We start from the raw sequence: 6,641 nt of genomic DNA on the forward strand, positions 1-6,641 counted from the left end.
TTCCACTTTCTTAGTCTTCAATTTGTGAATCCTCGAACTCTCACAAGCTTCATTCCTTAGTTCCTCAAGTTCTTGTCCTTTTAACTTCCTGAGTTTTCCTGCTTTATCAATATTCATGTTACACTGCTCAACTACCGGTGTTTCTTGCACATCTTCTCCAATCTCCTCTATTTTGCTGCTCACATCTAAGCTTTCTTCTATAACTACTTGCATCCTGTCTTCCCTACTGTTGGAAAAATAGGCTAACATATAGCAGCGGAAATATAAATTTTTTAACCTATTTCCATAAACCACAAGATCCGTTAACCGTTATTTCATATAAAGATGGATAAGAAGAAATACCTTTTAGAAGTTCTATCTACTGTTGCAAACGAAGTGCCCACAACTTCAAAAGAGATAGAAACTATCTACCAATCTGCCCCTATCCGAAACAGACCTTCAGACCTCCGAACGACAATCCCTTCGGTGGAAACGTGGAAGAATATGTCTAGAAGCTCCTGTCCAAAAATCGCGACGATCCGACGGTTCAATCTCCGGGAATCCGCGAAATCGTGAACTGACCTGATGTAGGAGTAGTAAAACGAATTTCTCCCTTTTTGTTTATTTTTCTTCTTCGAGTTCCCAAACACGAAATAAAACACGGGAAGATTAATTTAGTATCAACCGTTGAATAGCAACCAAAGTAGATTGCCTCTAACTAATCAACACAAGATCAAGGATAAAAGAAATAGATAAAAATTAATTGATCAAACGAAGCCGTAGAGAAATCTCGTCCTCGAACTAGGGGTGTCGAATTTTCTCTCTCTTGGACTAGGTGAATTTCGAAAATCACAAGTAGGGTATGGCTTGCTTGGATTTCGAAAATCTCAAGGGAATGAGTATTTATAATCTCTTGTATCTAATCCCTAGTTAGATAGAATTAGGTTACTGAATAGGAATTCCATTCGGAATAGAATTCCTAATTATTATCTCACTATATATCTAATATATTAAGGATAATAATAATAACCTTATTGGATAATAATAGGAGTATATTAATCTAATTAAAACTCCTAACTTAATTATCTCTTAATTAATTTAATTCATATTCCTAATCTAATTAGGATTCAAATTAATTATTCATGTATATTACTACATGAATTTCGACCCCCTTATGTCCATGGGCCTTATTGGGCTCAATTGGGCTTCTATCAATTAATTAACATCTATCTCTCTTTTAGGTTCCAAGTCTTATGTGTGATCCATTAGGTTCTTATTGCTTCTAGCCGTATGCAACGTTATTAAATTAATTTTCAAAGAATTATATTTAATCTTTGCATAACGAAATGATGTACAGAGTATGTGATTAGCAAGTCCGTAATCATTCCCCTAGAGCTATAAGAAGACAGGTTGATTCTGTCGTTAACCTTTCCGTATTAGTTACAGTATAATTCGATCCTTTATCAACTACATCCTTGAACTGAATCTTATGACTATGGGTGATGTCAAGTCACATATAGCGAGACGTTCGTTTTACTTGTACAGGCCGAGTCAACTCAAAAAGATAGGTTAAGTGAAATCTGTATTTCTTACTCTTAAGCTATCACCTTGCAAGGATTTAGAGTCGAGTCTTCCACAAGCGATCCATGGATGTATCTCCCATTTATCGGGAGTGATAAATGCTCAATCCAATATATAACGACTCCGCAATTACTTCCTGTGATACCCAACGTCTACTATTCACACCCCAGAGTCATCTCTGTTAAGGATCGTGTTACACTAGAGTCAAAGCATCACATTCCGTAATCCAGAATACCAATTAATATTCCTTTGAGTCTGAGGATTAGTTATACCTATTAATACCAATGAGATGAACAGGTGACAAGGATGAATCTACCCATCCTGTTATCTCAAATCGGATCCCCAATCCTAATGAACAACGTTTCATCGGATCTATGTAACTGTCCAGATATCTGTATATATGAAGCTTGTGAGACCAGCTTTCTATCGGACAGAAGACATTGTTACATACAAGTCTCAACAGTGATATGTCAATCCCAAACACATCACTTGACTTCGGGTGGTTTTAAGTTTATCAGTTTACTATAAAGTTTTGTCTCACTTCATGCTTGTATGAACACTTTATAATCACTTTAAATAAACTTACGAATTTCCTTTTATTAGACTTTATTTAGTGCTTAAAAGGGATTGCCTTTATATAGTTATAAAACATATATCTCATTAAACAAATGATATAAAGAACAATTCATTTACATTAAGTTTGTATCCTAGAACAATTGTCTATAGGACACTAAACCCCAACACCTACATGCTTCAAAAACTTGATGAGTTATTGGTTCAATAGCATCTATGCCACAAACAAAAGACACTTCATTAGGAATTTTCATGGCCTTATAAACATCAAATTGAACAATTTTACCATCAAACTCCATAGTCATTGTTCCTTTGTGAACATCGATTTTTGTCCGAGCAGTTGTTAGGAATGGTCTACCTAACAGGATTTCTGATGAATCTGAAGAGTGATCTTCATCTTCCATGTCTACGACATAGAAATCAGCTGGGAAAATTAAACCATTAACCTGCACAAGAACATCTTCCAACAAACCTTCGGGATAAACTATAGATCGGTTAGCGAGTTGGATTACTACTCCTGTTTCCTCTAAAGGACCAGCATTTAAAGATGAATAAATTGATTTAGGCATGACATTAATTGATGCTCCTAGATCACACATTGCTCTCTTAATACTAGTACTCCCAATTTGACAAGAAATAGCAAACATACCTCTATCCTTACATTTTTGGGGCATTTTCTTTTGGAGTACAGCAAACACATTCTCACCCATGGTAATCTTTTCATACCCAATTTTTTTGATCTTGTTAGCACACAATTCTTTAAGGAATTTAGCATATCGAGGGATTTGTCTAATAACATTAAGCAATGGAATATTCACCTCAACCTTACGAAATACCTCAAAGATGTCTTTCTCTTCTTTTTCCTTCTTTAATTTGGCTAAACGTTGAGGGAAAGGGACCTTAATTACAAAAGGCATGTCTTGCTCTTCGGATGACTTACCAGCTGAACCTTCTGTAGCTAAACCTTCCATTTCTTTTTCGAATACCTCCTCTTTGCTTGCAGATTTCTCTGACATAGTCTGTTCTGATTCGGAAGTAGGCTTAGTCTTGGGCAAAACTAATTCTTTTCCGCTGCAAAGTGAGATTGCACTCACATTCTGTCTCGGATTTGCCTCAGTTTGTGAAGGTAACTTCCCCTGGGACTGTATTGCACTCAGAGTGGTCGCTATCTGACTCATTTGCTTCTCTAGATTTTGGAAGTTGGCTTGAAAATTGGCATTGACCTTGCCTTGTTCTTCCTGGAATTTCAGCAGGTTAGACATAACAAATTGATCATTGGAATTTGACATCATACCTGAATTTGGATCCATTTGAACATATCTATATTGTTGAGGTCTTTGTTGATATTGTTGGGGAATATTCGGTTGAAGCACATTATTTTGCTGCTCGTAGCTGAGGTATGGATCATACTTCTGTGGAGGTTGCCCTTGATATCCAAAGACGACATTGATCTGCTCCGGTGTACCTTCGTGCAATGCGGGACATTCATCTGAGGCATGTCCGATAACTGAGCATATCCCGCATGTTTTCACTCGAGCTACCTTCCCTACAACCAAATTTTGTATAAGAAGTATTTAATTTTTCTTCAATGGAAGAAGTACCTACCTCATACGCTTTTCGTGGAGCATCTTGTTGTTTCCCAAATTGTTGGGAAGTTGCTGCCATGCTTTGGATCAATTCTTTAGCAGCAGATGGCGTTTTATCAATGAGGCTTCCCCCACTTGCAGCATCTACCATTTTTCTTTCCATTCCTAATATTCCCTCATAAAAATATTGAATAAGAGAATGTTCAGTTATCCCATGTTGGGGATAGCTTGCACATAGCCTTTTAAACCTCTCCCAATAGTCATGGAGTGTCTCAATATCTTTTTGCCTTATTCCACTAATCTCCCTACGAATCATTGCTGCTCGAGAAGCTGGAAAATACTTTTCTAGGAATGCTTGTGCCATACCCATCCATGTTGTGATGGATCCAGAGGGTAGGTTGAGAAACCAGCCTTTAGCCGCATCCTGCAAAGAAAAGGGAAAAAGCTCTTAATTTCACTTGTTCCTCGGTTATTCCTTGTGAACTCATACCTGAGCAGACCGCATGAAATTCTTTGAGATGATTATGTGGATTTTCGCTTTCCATTCCATGAAACTTAGGCAAATAATGAATCAGTCCCGATTTAAGTTCAAAAGCCGCATCTAGGACTGGGTATGTGACACATAAGGGCTGCTGATCAGCCTGTGGCGCATGAAGCTGTCTTAAGGTTCTGTTTGCCATCGTTTCTTCTTCAAATGACTCGTTTTCCTCGCTGGAAATTTCCTCTTCTTCACAAGAACTGGAAGTTTCAGCACCTTGTAATTTCTGCAACCTCACTTCTTTACGAAGTCTTCTTGCTGTTTTTTTTATATTTCTGAATTAAAAAGAAGTTGCTCTGAAGTTTCAGACCTGGTCATATATGGAATTAAATCAAGTTAAATTAATCTCCGGCAACGGCGCCAAAATTTGATGGGTGTCGAATCCACCAAAGATAATTATAACTTCACTTAGCCGAAAACAGATTGTAAAAGAGCAAGTAAAGGTCATACCCAAATGATTAATACTGATCTAATCACAAATATAACCAAGCAATTAACAAAAAGTAAATAGGGGGGATTGAAATTGTTGATTAATGAATAAATAAATTTGCAAAATTGAAATGAAATTAAATTGGTGATTCTTATATGATGGAATTTCGATCAAGGGAAATTCACAGGCTGAACAATTATTTCCTTATTGATCATTGAAAGTGAGATGATATCATAATTGACTTGATCTGGATTGGTTATAGTCATTCCTTATTCATTCCCGAACTAATCCTTCCTTAATTGTAAAGCAAATCCTAGAGCACCTAAAGATAATTCCTATTCGGCTAGACAGTTCTAGCTTAGCGCTTAGAATTTAACCTGTCGAAAGCATTAGGGATTAGAAGGACCCAATCTAAGTTAACCGAATTCTTAGCGATTTCGATTTAAACTAAATCACATGTTTATGCGCTTGAACATAGTTAGGATTTCAGATGATTACAAATCCTATAGCCTAACGTTGTTTCAATGAATGAAAAAGTCGAAGCCCGGCCGAACTGTAACCTAAACTTTCATTGAAGGTCTGATTTCATAGATCGATAAATATGTAAACAGATCACATAAAATTAGATTACTGAAATTAAGAACAACAATCTCACAATTGGAAATAAAGCTAGCCTTTGATTAATCCCTTAATCGATAAAGTGTTTAGCTACACATAGTCATGAATTCGACTATGATAACCATTAAAGATAAAAATAAATAAAGCTAACTAAGAACCCAAAAAGAGAAAAAAAAACCTCCCAGAAGAAGTTTTGTTCTGCATCTATTTATAGAGAAAATCTCATCCTAAAAGTTAGGTAACCAAATAATATCTATCTAAATCAGCAACCTCTTTTACAAATTTCAAATCCCTGATTTTCTGCCTTCTTTTTCGAGTTGGAAAAGGTCCTGGTCAATTTTAACATCAGCAGATTCGGAGGTCCTTAGTCTTGGGCAAGACTAACTCCATTTTCGCTTCAGCTCCTTTAATTCAGCACCAAATTCCTTTCTGGTCCAAAGTTTCTTCAATTAAGTCCAATTCTGCTCATTTTAATCATTTGAGTCATGTGGAGGCAAATCAAACCAAAACAAGCAATAATACCCAAAATAACACCAAATTAATTAAATAACCTAGCACTAAAGTGGATATTTGAACGTTGAATTGGAGACTTATCACTACCCGATTCAATAAAACCTCAAAACTCACTGCAGCTTCCAGTAGCCGGGCAGTTCCTTGTTTTTTTCATGAGCTCCTGTAATAGAGTTGAAATCTCCTATTACTACCCATTTTACATCTGACCTAAAATTTTGTGCCAATAGATCAGACCAGATGTCAGGCATAAATCTGACCATTGTCCCATTGTCCTACATTATTGTCACATCCGTGTCTAAATTTCTAGAAAACGTCCGATGCCGATTGAGGTCGTCTAGGGTCAGGTGTGACAATTATGCTTCTGGGCCTCCGTGATTCTCTCGATTTAGGTTTCTATCAATGTGGATTACTCACCCTTCCATACATGAGGTTGTGGCCAAATATTAGAGTGATTATACTCTATCTCTGCCCCCTGCACAACTTCTTGTCCACAAGCTGCGGACTCTTCGGCCTGTCCTAAGTAACTGGAATAAGCTTGTTTTTGGTAGAGTGGAAAACGACATTCTGGTTGCCAAATCACTTTTGGAGGAGATCCAATTAGAAATTTCGGCTGCCGGACAATCTACTAATAGACATTTGAAAGAATTAGAGTCGACGCAGAAAGAACTTGATCTACAACTATACAGACAAGAGTTACTCCTAGGCGATAAAAGCCGACATAAATGGCTTTCGGTTGGGGACAGAAATTCAAACTTCTTCCATAGAGATGCTAGAATTCAGAAGGTGCAATCTGGGATCTCCTTTCTAGTGATCGATGGGGCCC

This window comes from Euphorbia lathyris, chromosome 7 (genome assembly GCF_963576675.1).
Source record: "Euphorbia lathyris chromosome 7, ddEupLath1.1, whole genome shotgun sequence".
NCBI classification, from domain to species: domain Eukaryota; kingdom Viridiplantae; phylum Streptophyta; class Magnoliopsida; order Malpighiales; family Euphorbiaceae; genus Euphorbia; species Euphorbia lathyris.